The sequence below is a fragment of the Vipera berus genome, assembly GCF_964194415.1.
Source record: "Vipera berus genome assembly, chromosome: 5".
Classification (NCBI taxonomy): Eukaryota; Metazoa; Chordata; class Lepidosauria; order Squamata; family Viperidae; genus Vipera; species Vipera berus.
Genome location: NC_138207.1, coordinates 92,446,284 through 92,463,972, shown reverse-complemented (window position 1 = coordinate 92,463,972; position 17,689 = coordinate 92,446,284).

The following is a 17,689-nucleotide window of genomic DNA, read 5'->3' as shown; positions in this document are numbered from 1 at the left end:
AACAAACACATATTCCTGTTCTCCTGCCTCCCCGAAGACAAAAAAACCATGACTTTTGCAGATGTGAAGTTTCCTTGCGGAGATAGCCCATGCTATATCTTGCATTTGTTAGGAAAAACTGCTTAGAGCATGAAAAGTGCCCATTGCAGATAGAGCTCAAATTCGCAAAAGAAACACATATTCCTGTTCCCCTGCCTCCCCGAAGACCAAAAAACCATGACGTTTGCAGATCTGAAGTTTCCTTGCGGAGATAGCCCATGCTATATCTTGCATTTGTTAGGAAAAACTGCTTAGAGCATGAAAAGTGCCCATTGCAGAAAGAGCTCAAATTCGAAAAACAAACACGTATTCATGATCCCCCGGCTCACTGAACACCAAAAAACCATGAGTTTTGCAGATCTGAAGTTTCCTTGCGGAGATAGCCCATGCTATATCTTGCATTTGTTAGGAAAAACTGCTTATAGCATGAAAAGTGCCCATTGCAGATAGAGCTCAAATTCGCAAAACAAACACATATTCCTGTTCCCCAGCCTCCCCGAAGACCAAAAAACCATGACTTTTGCAGATCTGAATTTTCCTTGCGGAGATAGCCCATGATATATCTTGCATTTGTTAGGAAAAACTGCTTATAGTATGAAAACTGCCCATTGCAGAAAGAGCTCAAATTCGAAAAACAAACACATATTCCTGTTCCCCTGCCTCCCCGAAGACAAAAAAACCATGACTTTTGCAGATGTGAAGTTTCCTTGCGGAGATAGCCCATGCTATATCTTGCATTTGTTAGGAAAAACTGCTTATAGTATGAAAAGTGCCCATTGCAGAAAGAGCTCAAATTCGAAAAACAAACACATATTCCTGTTCCCCTGCCTCCCCGAAGACCAAAAAACCATGACTTTTGCAGATCTGAAGTTTCCTTGCGGAGATAGCCCATGCTATATCTTGCATTTGTTAGGAAAAACTGCTTAGAGCATGAAAAGTGCCCATTGCAGAAAGAGCTCAAATTCGAAAAACAAACACGTATTCATGATCCCCCGGCTCACTGAACACCAAAAAACCATGAGTTTTGCAGATCTGAAGTTTCCTTGCGGAGATAGCCCATGCTATATCTTGCATTTGTTAGGAAAAACTGCTTATAGCATGAAAAGTGCCCATTGCAGATAGAGCTCAAATTCGCAAAACAAACACATATTCCTGTTCCCCAGCCTCCCCAAAGACGAAAAAACCATGACTTTTGCAGATCTGAAGTTTCCTTGTGGAGATAGCCCATGCTATATCTTGCATTTGTTAGGAAAAACTGCTTAGAGCATGAAAAGTGCACATTGCAGAAAGAGCTCAAATTCGAAAAACAAACACGTATTCATGTTCCCCCGGCTCACTGAACACCAAAAAACCATGACTTTTGCAGATCGGATGTCTCCTTGCGGAGAAAGCCCATGTTATATCTTGCATTTGTTAGGAAAAACTGCTTATAGCATGAAAAGTGCCCATTGCAGATAGAGCTCAAATTCGCAAAACAAACACATATTCCTGTTCCCCTGCCTCCCCGAAGACCAAAAAACCATGACGTTTGCAGATCTGAAGTTTCCTTGCGGAGATAGCCCATGCTATATCTTGCATTTGTTAGGAAAAACTGCTTAGAGCATGAAAAGTGCCCATTGCAGAAAGAGCTCAAATTCGAAAAACAAACACGTATTCATGATCCCCCGGCTCACTGAACACCAAAAAACCATGAGTTTTGCAGATCTGAAGTTTCCTTGCGGAGATAGCCCATGCTATATCTTGCATTTGTTAGGAAAAACTGCTTATAGCATGAAAAGTGCCCATTGCAGATAGAGCTCAAATTCGCAAAGCAAACACATATTCCTGTTCCCCAGCCTCCCCGAAGACCAAAAAACCATGACTTTTGCAGATCTGAATTTTCCTTGCGGAGATAGCCCATGCTATATCTTGCATTTGTTAGGAAAAACTGCTTATAGTATGAAAACTGCCCATTGCAGAAAGAGCTTAAATTCGAAAAACAAACACATATTCCTGTTCCCCTGCCTCCCCGAAGACAAAAAAACCATGACTTTTGCAGATGTGAAGTTTCCTTGCGGAGATAGCCCATGCTATATCTTGCATTTGTTAGGAAAAACTGCTTATAGTATGAAAAGTGCCCATTGCAGAAAGAGCTCAAATTCGAAAAACAAACACATATTCCTGTTCCCCTGCCTCCCCGAAGACCAAAAAACCATGACTTTTGCAGATCTGAAGTTTCCTTGCGGAGATAGCCCATGCTATATCTTGCATTTGTTAGGAAAAACTGCTTAGAGCATGAAAAGTGCCCATTGCAGAAAGAGCTCAAATTCGAAAAACAAACACGTATTCATGATCCCCCGGCTCACTGAACACCAAAAAACCATGAGTTTTGCAGATCTGAAGTTTCCTTGCGGAGATAGCCCATGCTATATCTTGCATTTGTTAGGAAAAACTGCTTATAGCATGAAAAGTGCCCATTGCAGATAGAGCTCAAATTCGCAAAACAAACACATATTCCTGTTCCCCAGCCTCCCCAAAGACGAAAAAACCATGACTTTTGCAGATCTGAAGTTTCCTTGCGGAGATAGCCCATGCTATATCTTGCATTTGTTAGGAAAAACTGCTTAGAGCATGAAAAGTGCCCATTGCAGAAAGAGCTCAAATTCGAAAAACAAACACGTATTCATGTTCCCCCGGCTCACTGAACACCAAAAAACCATGACTTTTGCAGATCGGATGTCTCCTTGCGGAGAAAGCCCATGTTATATCTTGCATTTGTTAGGAAAAACTGCTTATAGCATGAAAAGTGCCCATTGCAGATAGAGCTCAAATTCGCAAAACAAACACATATTCCTGTTCCCCTGCCTCCCCGAAGACCAAAAAACCATGACTTTTGCAGATCTGAATTTTCCTTGCGGAGATAGCCCATGCTATATCTTGCATTTGTTAGGAAAAACTGCTTATAGTATGAAAACTGCCCATTGCAGAAAGAGCTCAAATTCGAAAAACAAACACATATTCCTGTTCTCCTGCCTCCCCGAAGACAAAAAAACCATGACTTTTGCAGATGTAAAGTTTCCTTGCGGAGATAGCCCATCCTATATCTTGCATTTGTTAGGAAAAACTGCTTAGAGCATGAAAAGTGCCCATTGCAGAAAGAGCTCAAATTCGAAAAACAAACACGTATTCATGATCCCCCGGCTCACTGAACACCAAAAAACCATGAGTTTTGCAGATCTGAAGTTTCCTTGCGGAGATAGCCCATGCTATATCTTGCATTTGTTAGGAAAAACTGCTTATAGCATGAAAAGTGCCCATTGCAGATAGAGCTCAAATTCGCAAAACAAACACATATTCCTGTTCCCCTGCCTCCCCGAAGACCAAAAAACCATGACGTTTGCAGATCTGAAGTTTCCTTGCGGAGATAGCCCATGCTATATCTTGCATTTGTTAGGAAAAACTGCTTAGAGCATGAAAAGTGCCCATTGCAGAAAGAGCTCAAATTCGAAAAACAAACACGTATTCATGATCCCCCGGCTCACTGAACACCAAAAAACCATGAGTTTTGCAGATCTGAAGTTTCCTTGCGGAGATAGCCCATGCTATATCTTGCATTTGTTAGGAAAAACTGCTTATAGCATGAAAAGTGCCCATTGCAGATAGAGCTCAAATTCGCAAAACAAACACATATTCCTGTTCCCCAGCCTCCCCGAAGACCAAAAAACCATGACTTTTGCAGATCTGAATTTTCCTTGCGGAGATAGCCCATGCTATATCTTGCATTTGTTAGGAAAAACTGCTTATAGTATGAAAACTGCCCATTGCAGAAAGAGCTCAAATTCGAAAAACAAACACATATTCCTGTTCCCCTGCCTCCCCGAAGACAAAAAAACCATGACTTTTGCAGATGTGAAGTTTCCTTGCGGAGATAGCCCATGCTATATCTTGCATTTGTTAGGAAAAACTGCTTATAGTATGAAAAGTGCCCATTGCAGAAAGAGCTCAAATTCGAAAAACAAACACATATTCCTGTTCCCCTGCCTCCCCGAAGACCAAAAAACCATGACTTTTGCAGATCTGAAGTTTCCTTGCGGAGATAGCCCATGCTATATCTTGCATTTGTTAGGAAAAACTGCTTATAGTATGAAAACTGCCCATTGCAGAAAGAGCTCAAATTCGAAAAACAAACACATATTCCTGTTCTCCTGCCTCCCCGAAGACAAAAAAACCATGACTTTTGCAGATGTGAAGTTTCCTTGCGGAGATAGCCCATGCTATATCTTGCATTTGTTAGGAAAAACTGCTTAGAGCATGAAAAGTGCCCATTGCAGATAGAGCTCAAATTCGCAAAACAAACACATATTCCTGTTCCCCTGCCTCCCCGAAGACCAAAAAACCATGACGTTTGCAGATCTGAAGTTTCCTTGCGGAGATAGCCCATGCTATATCTTGCATTTGTTAGGAAAAACTGCTTAGAGCATGAAAAGTGCCCATTGCAGAAAGAGCTCAAATTCGAAAAACAAACACGTATTCATGATCCCCCGGCTCACTGAACACCAAAAAACCATGAGTTTTGCAGATCTGAAGTTTCCTTGCGGAGATAGCCCATGCTATATCTTGCATTTGTTAGGAAAAACTGCTTATAGCATGAAAAGTGCCCATTGCAGATAGAGCTCAAATTCGCAAAACAAACACATATTCCTGTTCCCCAGCCTCCCCGAAGACCAAAAAACCATGACTTTTGCAGATCTGAATTTTCCTTGCGGAGATAGCCCATGCTATATCTTGCATTTGTTAGGAAAAACTGCTTATAGTATGAAAACTGCCCATTGCAGAAAGAGCTCAAATTCGAAAAACAAACACATATTCCTGTTCCCCTGCCTCCCCGAAGACAAAAAAACCATGACTTTTGCAGATGTGAAGTTTCCTTGCGGAGATAGCCCATGCTATATCTTGCATTTGTTAGGAAAAACTGCTTATAGTATGAAAAGTGCCCATTGCAGAAAGAGCTCAAATTCGAAAAACAAACACATATTCCTGTTCCCCTGCCTCCCCGAAGACCAAAAAACCATGACTTTTGCAGATCTGAAGTTTCCTTGCGGAGATAGCCCATGCTATATCTTGCATTTGTTAGGAAAAACTGCTTAGAGCATGAAAAGTGCCCATTGCAGAAAGAGCTCAAATTCGAAAAACAAACACGTATTCATGATCCCCCGGCTCACTGAACACCAAAAAACCATGAGTTTTGCAGATCTGAAGTTTCCTTGCGGAGATAGCCCATGCTATATCTTGCATTTGTTAGGAAAAACTGCTTATAGCATGAAAAGTGCCCATTGCAGATAGAGCTCAAATTCGCAAAACAAACACATATTCCTGTTCCCCAGCCTCCCCAAAGACGAAAAAACCATGACTTTTGCAGATCTGAAGTTTCCTTGTGGAGATAGCCCATGCTATATCTTGCATTTGTTAGGAAAAACTGCTTAGAGCATGAAAAGTGCCCATTGCAGAAAGAGCTCAAATTCGAAAAACAAACACGTATTCATGTTCCCCCGGCTCACTGAACACCAAAAAACCATGACTTTTGCAGATCGGATGTCTCCTTGCGGAGAAAGCCCATGTTATATCTTGCATTTGTTAGGAAAAACTGCTTATAGCATGAAAAGTGCCCATTGCAGATAGAGCTCAAATTCGCAAAACAAACACATATTCCTGTTCCCCTGCCTCCCCGAAGACCAAAAAACCATGACTTTTGCAGATCTGAATTTTCCTTGCGGAGATAGCCCATGCTATATCTTGCATTTGTTAGGAAAAACTGCTTATAGTATGAAAACTGCCCATTGCAGAAAGAGCTCAAATTCGAAAAACAAACACATATTCCTGTTCTCCTGCCTCCCCGAAGACAAAAAAACCATGACTTTTGCAGATGTGAAGTTTCCTTGCGGAGATAACCCATCCTATATCTTGCATTTGTTAGAAAAAACTGCTTAGAGCATGAAAAGTGCCCATTGCAGAAAGAGCTCAAATTCGAAAAACAAACACGTATTCATGATCCCCCGGCTCACTGAACACCAAAAAACCATGAGTTTTGCAGATCTGAAGTTTCCTTGCGGAGATAGCCCATGCTATATCTTGCATTTGTTAGGAAAAACTGCTTATAGCATGAAAAGTGCCCATTGCAGATAGAGCTCAAATTCGCAAAACAAACACATATTCCTGTTCCCCAGCCTCCCCGAAGACGAAAAAACCATGACTTTTGCAGATCTGAAGTTTCCTTGCGGAGATAGCCCATGCTATATCTTGCATTTGTTAGGAAAAACTGCTTAGAGCATGAAAAGTGCCCATTGCAGAAAGAGCTCAAATTCGAAAAACAAACACGTATTCATGTTCCCCCGGCTCACTGAACACCAAAAAACCATGACTTTTGCAGATCTGAAGTTTCCTTGCGGAGATAGCCCATGTTATATCTTGCATTTGTTAGGAAAAACTGCTTATAGTATGAAAAGTGCCCATTGCAGAAAGAGCTCAAATTCGAAAAACAAACACATATTCCTGTTCCCCTGCCTCCCCGAAGATCAAAAAACCATGACTTTTGCAGATGTGAAGTTTCCTTGCGGAGATAGCCCATGGTATATCTTGCATTTGTTAGGAAAAACTACTTAGAGCATGAAAAGTGCCCATTGCAGAAAGAGCTCAAATTCGAAAAACAAACACATATTCCTGTTCCCCTCCCTCCCCGAAGACGAAAAAACCATGACTTTTGCAGATCTGAAGTTTCCTTGCGGAGATAGCCCATGCTATATCTTGCATTTGTTAGGAAAAACTGCTTATAGCATGAAAAGTGCCCATTGCAGATAGAGCTCAAATTCGCAAAACAAACACATATTCCTGTTCCCCAGCCTCCCCGAAGACCAAAAAACCATGACTTTTGCAGATCTGAATTTTCCTTGCGGAGATAGCCCATGCTATATCTTGCATTTGTTAGGAAAAACTGCTTATAGTATGAAAAGTGCCCATTGCAGAAAGAGCTCAAATTCGAAAAACAAACACATATTCCTGTTCTCCTGCCTCCCCGAAGACAAAAAAACCATGACTTTTGCAGATGTGAAGTTTCCTTGCGGAGATAACCCATCCTATATCTTGCATTTGTTAGAAAAAACTGCTTAGAGCATGAAAAGTGCCCATTGCAGAAAGAGCTCAAATTCGAAAAACAAACACGTATTCATGTTCCCCCGGCTCACTGAACACCAAAAAACCATGACTTTTGCAGATCGGATGTCTCCTTGCGGAGAAAGCCCATGTTATATCTTGCATTTGTTAGGAAAAACTGCTTATAGCATGAAAAGTGCCCATTGCAGATAGAGCTCAAATTCGCAAAACAAACACATATTCCTGTTCCCCTGCCTCCCCGAAGACCAAAAAACCATGACTTTTGCAGATCTGAATTTTCCTTGCGGAGATAGCCCATGCTATATCTTGCATTTGTTAGGAAAAACTGCTTATAGTATGAAAACTGCCCATTGCAGAAAGAGCTCAAATTCGAAAAACAAACACATATTCCTGTTCTCCTGCCTCCCCGAAGACAAAAAAACCATGACTTTTGCAGATGTGAAGTTTCCTTGCGGAGATAACCCATCCTATATCTTGCATTTGTTAGAAAAAACTGCTTAGAGCATGAAAAGTGCCCATTGCAGAAAGAGCTCAAATTCGAAAAACAAACACGTATTCATGATCCCCCGGCTCACTGAACACCAAAAAACCATGAGTTTTGCAGATCTGAAGTTTCCTTGCGGAGATAGCCCATGCTATATCTTGCATTTGTTAGGAAAAACTGCTTATAGCATGAAAAGTGCCCATTGCAGATAGAGCTCAAATTCGCAAAACAAACACATATTCCTGTTCCCCAGCCTCCCCGAAGACGAAAAAACCATGACTTTTGCAGATCTGAAGTTTCCTTGCGGAGATAGCCCATGCTATATCTTGCATTTGTTAGGAAAAACTGCTTAGAGCATGAAAAGTGCCCATTGCAGAAAGAGCTCAAATTCGAAAAACAAACACGTATTCATGTTCCCCCGGCTCACTGAACACCAAAAAACCATGACTTTTGCAGATCTGAAGTTTCCTTGCGGAGATAGCCCATGTTATATCTTGCATTTGTTAGGAAAAACTGCTTATAGTATGAAAAGTGCCCATTGCAGAAAGAGCTCAAATTCGAAAAACAAACACATATTCCTGTTCCCCTGCCTCCCCGAAGATCAAAAAACCATGACTTTTGCAGATGTGAAGTTTCCTTGCGGAGATAGCCCATGGTATATCTTGCATTTGTTAGGAAAAACTACTTAGAGCATGAAAAGTGCCCATTGCAGAAAGAGCTCAAATTCGAAAAACAAACACATATTCCTGTTCCCCTCCCTCCCCGAAGACGAAAAAACCATGACTTTTGCAGATCTGAAGTTTCCTTGCGGAGATAGCCCATGCTATATCTTGCATTTGTTAGGAAAAACTGCTTATAGCATGAAAAGTGCCCATTGCAGATAGAGCTCAAATTCGCAAAACAAACACATATTCCTGTTCCCCAGCCTCCCCGAAGACCAAAAAACCATGACTTTTGCAGATCTGAATTTTCCTTGCGGAGATAGCCCATGCTATATCTTGCATTTGTTAGGAAAAACTGCTTATAGTATGAAAAGTGCCCATTGCAGAAAGAGCTCAAATTCGAAAAACAAACACATATTCCTGTTCCCCTGCCTCCCCGAAGACAAAAAAACCATGACTTTTGCAGATGTGAAGTTTCCTTGCGGAGATAGCCCATCCTATATCTTGCATTTGTTAGGAAAAACTGCTTATAGCATGAAAAGTGCCCATTGCAGATAGAGCTCAAATTCGAAAAACAAACACATATTCCTGTTCCCCTGCCTCCCCGAAGACCAAAAAACCATGACTTTTGCAGATCTGAAGTTTCCTTGCGGAGATAGCCCATGCTATATCTTGCATTTGTTAGGAAAAACTGCTTAGAGCATGAAAAGTGCCCATTGCAGAAAGAGCTCAAATTCGAAAAACAAACACGTATTCATGTTCCCCCGGCTCACTGAACACCAAAAAACCATGACTTTTGCAGATCGGATGTCTCCTTGCGGAGAAAGCCCATGTTATATCTTGCATTTGTTAGGAAAAACTGCTTATAGCATGAAAAGTGCCCATTGCAGATAGAGCTCAAATTCGCAAAACAAACACATATTCCTGTTCCCCTGCCTCCCCGAAGACCAAAAAACCATGACTTTTGCAGATCTGAATTTTCCTTGCGGAGATAGCCCATGCTATATCTTGCATTTGTTAGGAAAAACTGCTTATAGTATGAAAACTGCCCATTGCAGAAAGAGCTCAAATTCGAAAAACAAACACATATTCCTGTTCTCCTGCCTCCCCGAAGACAAAAAAACCATGACTTTTGCAGATGTGAAGTTTCCTTGCGGAGATAGCCCATCCTATATCTTGCATTTGTTAGGAAAAACTGCTTAGAGCATGAAAAGTGCCCATTGCAGAAAGAGCTCAAATTCGAAAAACAAACACGTATTCATGATCCCCCGGCTCACTGAACACCAAAAAACCATGAGTTTTGCAGATCTGAAGTTTCCTTGCGGAGATAGCCCATGCTATATCTTGCATTTGTTAGGAAAAACTGCTTATAGCATGAAAAGTGCCCATTGCAGATAGAGCTCAAATTCGCAAAACAAACACATATTCCTGTTCCCCTGCCTCCCCGAAGACCAAAAAACCATGACGTTTGCAGATCTGAAGTTTCCTTGCGGAGATAGCCCATGCTATATCTTGCATTTGTTAGGAAAAACTGCTTAGAGCATGAAAAGTGCCCATTGCAGAAAGAGCTCAAATTCGAAAAACAAACACGTATTCATGATCCCCCGGCTCACTGAACACCAAAAAACCATGAGTTTTGCAGATCTGAAGTTTCCTTGCGGAGATAGCCCATGCTATATCTTGCATTTGTTAGGAAAAACTGCTTATAGCATGAAAAGTGCCCATTGCAGATAGAGCTCAAATTCGCAAAACAAACACATATTCCTGTTCCCCAGCCTCCCCGAAGACCAAAAAACCATGACTTTTGCAGATCTGAATTTTCCTTGCGGAGATAGCCCATGCTATATCTTGCATTTGTTAGGAAAAACTGCTTATAGTATGAAAACTGCCCATTGCAGAAAGAGCTCAAATTCGAAAAACAAACACATATTCCTGTTCCCCTGCCTCCCCGAAGACAAAAAAACCATGACTTTTGCAGATGTGAAGTTTCCTTGCGGAGATAGCCCATGCTATATCTTGCATTTGTTAGGAAAAACTGCTTATAGTATGAAAAGTGCCCATTGCAGAAAGAGCTCAAATTCGAAAAACAAACACATATTCCTGTTCCCCTGCCTCCCCGAAGACCAAAAAACCATGACTTTTGCAGATGTGAAGTTTCCTTGCGGAGATAGCCCATGCTATATCTTGCATTTGTTAGGAAAAACTGCTTATAGTATGAAAACTGCCCATTGCAGAAAGAGCTCAAATTCGAAAAACAAACACATATTCCTGTTCTCCTGCCTCCCCGAAGACAAAAAAACCATGACTTTTGCAGATGTGAACTTTCCTTGCGGAGATAGCCCATGCTATATCTTGCATTTGTTAGGAAAAACTGCTTAGAGCATGAAAAGTGCCCATTGCAGATAGAGCTCAAATTCGCAAAACAAACACATATTCCTGTTCCCCTGCCTCCCCGAAGACCAAAAAACCATGACGTTTGCAGATCTGAAGTTTCCTTGCGGAGATAGCCCATGCTATATCTTGCATTTGTTAGGAAAAACTGCTTAGAGCATGAAAAGTGTCCATTGCAGAAAGAGCTCAAATTCGAAAAACAAACACGTATTCATGATCCCCCGGCTCACTGAACACCAAAAAACCATGAGTTTTGCAGATCTGAAGTTTCCTTGCGGAGATAGCCCATGCTATATCTTGCATTTGTTAGGAAAAACTGCTTATAGCATGAAAAGTGCCCATTGCAGATAGAGCTCAAATTCGCAAAACAAACACATATTCCTGTTCCCCAGCCTCCCCGAAGACCAAAAAACCATGACTTTTGCAGATCTGAATTTTCCTTGCGGAGATAGCCCATGATATATCTTGCATTTGTTAGGAAAAACTGCTTATAGTATGAAAACTGCCCATTGCAGAAAGAGCTCAAATTCGAAAAACAAACACATATTCCTGTTCCCCTGCCTCCCCGAAGACAAAAAAACCATGACTTTTGCAGATGTGAAGTTTCCTTGCGGAGATAGCCCATGCTATATCTTGCATTTGTTAGGAAAAACTGCTTATAGTATGAAAAGTGCCCATTGCAGAAAGAGCTCAAATTCGAAAAACAAACACATATTCCTGTTCCCCTGCCTCCCCGAAGACCAAAAAACCATGACTTTTGCAGATCTGAAGTTTCCTTGCGGAGATAGCCCATGCTATATCTTGCATTTGTTAGGAAAAACTGCTTAGAGCATGAAAAGTGCCCATTGCAGAAAGAGCTCAAATTCGAAAAACAAACACGTATTCATGATCCCCCGGCTCACTGAACACCAAAAAACCATGAGTTTTGCAGATCTGAAGTTTCCTTGCGGAGATAGCCCATGCTATATCTTGCATTTGTTAGGAAAAACTGCTTATAGCATGAAAAGTGCCCATTGCAGATAGAGCTCAAATTCGCAAAACAAACACATATTCCTGTTCCCCAGCCTCCCCAAAGACGAAAAAACCATGACTTTTGCAGATCTGAAGTTTCCTTGTGGAGATAGCCCATGCTATATCTTGCATTTGTTAGGAAAAACTGCTTAGAGCATGAAAAGTGCCCATTGCAGAAAGAGCTCAAATTCGAAAAACAAACACGTATTCATGTTCCCCCGGCTCACTGAACACCAAAAAACCATGACTTTTGCAGATCGGATGTCTCCTTGCGGAGAAAGCCCATGTTATATCTTGCATTTGTTAGGAAAAACTGCTTATAGCATGAAAAGTGCCCATTGCAGATAGAGCTCAAATTCGCAAAACAAACACATATTCCTGTTCCCCTGCCTCCCCGAAGACCAAAAAACCATGACTTTTGCAGATCTGAATTTTCCTTGCGGAGATAGCCCATGCTATATCTTGCATTTGTTAGGAAAAACTGCTTATAGTATGAAAACTGCCCATTGCAGAAAGAGCTCAAATTCGAAAAACAAACACATATTCCTGTTCTCCTGCCTCCCCGAAGACAAAAAAACCATGACTTTTGCAGATGTGAAGTTTCCTTGCGGAGATAACCCATCCTATATCTTGCATTTGTTAGGAAAAACTGCTTAGAGCATGAAAAGTGCCCATTGCAGAAAGAGCTCAAATTCGAAAAACAAACACGTATTCATGATCCCCCGGCTCACTGAACACCAAAAAACCATGAGTTTTGCAGATCTGAAGTTTCCTTGCGGAGATAGCCCATGCTATATCTTGCATTTGTTAGGAAAAACTGCTTATAGCATGAAAAGTGCCCATTGCAGATAGAGCTCAAATTCGCAAAACAAACACATATTCCTGTTCCCCAGCCTCCCCGAAGACGAAAAAACCATGACTTTTGCAGATCTGAAGTTTCCTTGCGGAGATAGCCCATGCTATATCTTGCATTTGTTAGGAAAAACTGCTTAGAGCATGAAAAGTGCCCATTGCAGAAAGAGCTCAAATTCGAAAAACAAACACGTATTCATGTTCCCCCGGCTCACTGAACACCAAAAAACCATGACTTTTGCAGATCTGAAGTTTCCTTGCGGAGATAGCCCATGTTATATCTTGCATTTGTTAGGAAAAACTGCTTATAGTATGAAAAGTGCCCATTGCAGAAAGAGCTCAAATTCGAAAAACAAACACATATTCCTGTTCCCCTGCCTCCCCGAAGATCAAAAAACCATGACTTTTGCAGATGTGAAGTTTCCTTGCGGAGATAGCCCATGGTATATCTTGCATTTGTTAGGAAAAACTACTTAGAGCATGAAAAGTGCCCATTGCAGAAAGAGCTCAAATTCGAAAAACAAACACATATTCCTGTTCCCCTCCCTCCCCGAAGACGAAAAAACCATGACTTTTGCAGATCTGAAGTTTCCTTGCGGAGATAGCCCATGCTATATCTTGCATTTGTTAGGAAAAACTGCTTATAGCATGAAAAGTGCCCATTGCAGATAGAGCTCAAATTCGCAAAACAAACACATATTCCTGTTCCCCAGCCTCCCCGAAGACCAAAAAACCATGACTTTTGCAGATCTGAATTTTCCTTGCGGAGATAGCCCATGCTATATCTTGCATTTGTTAGGAAAAACTGCTTATAGTATGAAAACTGCCCATTGCAGAAAGAGCTCAAATTCGAAAAACAAACACATATTCCTGTTCCCCTGCCTCCCCGAAGACAAAAAAACCATGACTTTTGCAGATGTGAAGTTTCCTTGCGGAGATAGCCCATCCTATATCTTGCATTTGTTAGGAAAAACTGCTTATAGCATGAAAAGTGCCCATTGCAGATAGAGCTCAAATTCGAAAAACAAACACATATTCCTGTTCCCCTGCCTCCCCGAAGACCAAAAAACCATGACTTTTGCAGATCTGAAGTTTCCTTGCGGAGATAGCCCATGCTATATCTTGCATTTGTTAGGAAAAACTGCTTAGAGCATGAAAAGTGCCCATTTCAGAAAGAGCTCAAATTCGAAAAACAAACACGTATTCATGATCCCCCGGCTCACTGAACACCAAAAAACCATGAGTTTTGCAGATCTGAAGTTTCCTTGCGGAGATAGCCCATGCTATATCTTGCATTTGTTAGGAAAAACTGCTTATAGCATGAAAAGTGCCCATTGCAGATAGAGCTCAAATTCGCAAAACAAACACATATTCCTGTTCCCCAGCCTCCCCGAAGACGAAAAAACCATGACTTTTGCAGATCTGAAGTTTCCTTGCGGAGATAGCCCATGCTATATCTTGCATTTGTTAGGAAAAACTGCTTAGAGCATGAAAAGTGCCCATTGCAGAAAGAGCTCAAATTCGAAAAACAAACACGTATTCATGTTCCCCCGGCTCACTGAACACCAAAAAACCATGACTTTTGCAGATCTGAAGTTTCCTTGCGGAGATAGCCCATGCTATATCTTGCATTTGTTAGGAAAAACTGCTTATAGTATGAAAACTGCCCATTGCAGAAAGAGCTCAAATTCGAAAAACAAACACATATTCCTGTTCCCCTGCCTCCCCGAAGACCAAAAAACCATGACTTTTGCAGATCTGAAGTTTCCTTGCGGAGATAGCCCATGCTATATCTTGCATTTGTTAGGAAAAACTGCTTATAGTATGAAAAGTGCCCATTGCAGAAAGAGCTCAAATTCGAAAAACAAACACATATTCCTGTTCCCCTGCCTCCCCGAAGACAAAAAAACCATGACTTTTGCAGATGTGAAGTTTCCTTGCGGAGATAGCCCATGCTATATCTTGCATTTGTTAGGAAAAACTGCTTATAGTATGAAAAGTGCCCATTGCAGAAAGAGCTCAAATTCGAAAAACAAACACATATTCCTGTTCCCCTGCCTCCCCGAAGACCAAAAAACCATGACTTTTGCAGATCTGAAGTTTCCTTGCGGAGATAGCCCATGCTATATCTTGCATTTGTTAGGAAAAACTGCTTAGAGCATGAAAAGTGCCCATTGCAGAAAGAGCTCAAATTCGAAAAACAAACACGTATTCATGATCCCCCGGCTCACTGAACACCAAAAAACCATGAGTTTTGCAGATCTGAAGTTTCCTTGCGGAGATAGCCCATGCTATATCTTGCATTTGTTAGGAAAAACTGCTTATAGCATGAAAAGTGCCCATTGCAGATAGAGCTCAAATTCGCAAAACAAACACATATTCCTGTTCCCCAGCCTCCCCGAAGACCAAAAAACCATGACTTTTGCAGATCTGAATTTTCCTTGCGGAGATAGCCCATGCTATATCTTGCATTTGTTAGGAAAAACTGCTTATAGTATGAAAACTGCCCATTGCAGAAAGAGCTCAAATTCGAAAAACAAACACATATTCCTGTTCCCCTGCCTCTCCGAAGACAAAAAAACCATGACTTTTGCAGATGTGAAGTTTCCTTGCGGAGATAGCCCATGCTATATCTTGCATTTGTTAGGAAAAACTGCTTATAGTATGAAAAGTGCCCATTGCAGAAAGAGCTCAAATTCGAAAAACAAACACATATTCCTGTTCCCCTGCCAACCCGAAGACCAAAAAACCATGACTTTTGCAGATCTGAAGTTTCCTTGCGGAGATAGCCCATGCTATATCTTGCATTTGTTAGGAAAAACTGCTTAGAGCATGAAAAGTGCCCATTGCAGAAAGAGCTCAAATTCGAAAAACAAACACGTATTCATGATCCCCCGGCTCACTGAACACCAAAAAACCATGAGTTTTGCAGATCTGAAGTTTCCTTGCGGAGATAGCCCATGCTATATCTTGCATTTGTTAGGAAAAACTGCTTATAGCATGAAAAGTGCCCATTGCAGATAGAGCTCAAATTCGCAAAACAAACACATATTCCTGTTCCCCAGCCTCCCCAAAGACGAAAAAACCATGACTTTTGCAGATCTGAAGTTTCCTTGTGGAGATAGCCCATGCTATATCTTGCATTTGTTAGGAAAAACTGCTTAGAGCATGAAAAGTGCCCATTGCAGAAAGAGCTCAAATTTGAAAAACAAACACGTATTCATGTTCCCCCGGCTCACTGAACACCAAAAAACCATGACTTTTGCAGATCGGATGTCTCCTTGCGGAGAAAGCCCATGTTATATCTTGCATTTGTTAGGAAAAACTGCTTATAGCATGAAAAGTGCCCATTGCAGATAGAGCTCAAATTCGCAAAACAAACACATATTCCTGTTCCCCTGCCTCCCCGAAGACCAAAAAACCATGACTTTTGCAGATCTGAATTTTCCTTGCGGAGATAGCCCATGCTATATCTTGCATTTGTTAGGAAAAACTGCTTATAGTATGAAAACTGCCCATTGCAGAAAGAGCTCAAATTCGAAAAACAAACACATATTCCTGTTCTCCTGCCTCCCCGAAGACAAAAAAACCATGACTTTTGCAGATGTGAAGTTTCCTTGCGGAGATAACCCATCCTATATCTTGCATTTGTTAGGAAAAACTGCTTAGAGCATGAAAAGTGCCCATTGCAGAAAGAGCTCAAATTCGAAAAACAAACACGTATTCATGATCCCCCGGCTCACTGAACACCAAAAAACCATGAGTTTTGCAGATCTGAAGTTTCCTTGCGGAGATAGCCCATGCTATATCTTGCATTTGTTAGGAAAAACTGCTTATAGCATGAAAAGTGCCCATTGCAGATAGAGCTCAAATTCGCAAAACAAACACATATTCCTGTTCCCCAGCCTCCCCGAAGACGAAAAAACCATGACTTTTGCAGATCTGAAGTTTCCTTGCGGAGATAGCCCATGCTATATCTTGCATTTGTTAGGAAAAACTGCTTAGAGCATGAAAAGTGCCCATTGCAGAAAGAGCTCAAATTCGAAAAACAAACACGTATTCATGTTCCCCCGGCTCACTGAACACCAAAAAACCATGACTTTTGCAGATCTGAAGTTTCCTTGCGGAGATAGCCCATGTTATATCTTGCATTTGTTAGGAAAAACTGCTTATAGTATGAAAAGTGCCCATTGCAGAAAGAGCTCAAATTCGAAAAACAAACACATATTCCTGTTCCCCTGCCTCCCCGAAGATCAAAAAACCATGACTTTTGCAGATGTGAAGTTTCCTTGCGGAGATAGCCCATGGTATATCTTGCATTTGTTAGGAAAAACTACTTAGAGCATGAAAAGTGCCCATTGCAGAAAGAGCTCAAATTCGAAAAACAAACACATATTCCTGTTCCCCTCCCTCCCCGAAGACGAAAAAACCATGACTTTTGCAGATCTGAAGTTTCCTTGCGGAGATAGCCCTTGCTATATCTTGCATTTGTTAGGAAAAACTGCTTATAGCATGAAAAGTGCCCATTGCAGATAGAGCTCAAATTCGCAAAACAAACACATATTCCTGTTCCCCAGCCTCCCCGAAGACCAAAAAACCATGACTTTTGCAGATCTGAATTTTCCTTGCGGAGATAGCCCATGCTATATCTTGCATTTGTTAGGAAAAACTGCTTATAGTATGAAAACTGCCCATTGCAGAAAGAGCTCAAATTCGAAAAACAAACACATATTCCTGTTCCCCTGCCTCCCCGAAGACAAAAAAACCATGACTTTTGCAGATCTGAAGTTTCCTTGCGGAGATAGCCCATGCTATATCTTGCATTTGTTAGGAAAAACTGCTTAGAGCATGAAAAGTGCCCATTTCAGAAAGAGCTCAAATTCGAAAAACAAACACGTATTCATGATCCCCCGGCTCACTGAACACCAAAAAACCATGAGTTTTGCAGATCTGAAGTTTCCTTGCGGAGATAGCCCATGCTATATCTTGCATTTGTTAGGAAAAACTGCTTATAGCATGAAAAGTGCCCATTGCAGATAGAGCTCAAATTCGCAAAACAAACACATATTCCTGTTCCCCAGCCTCCCCGAAGACGAAAAAACCA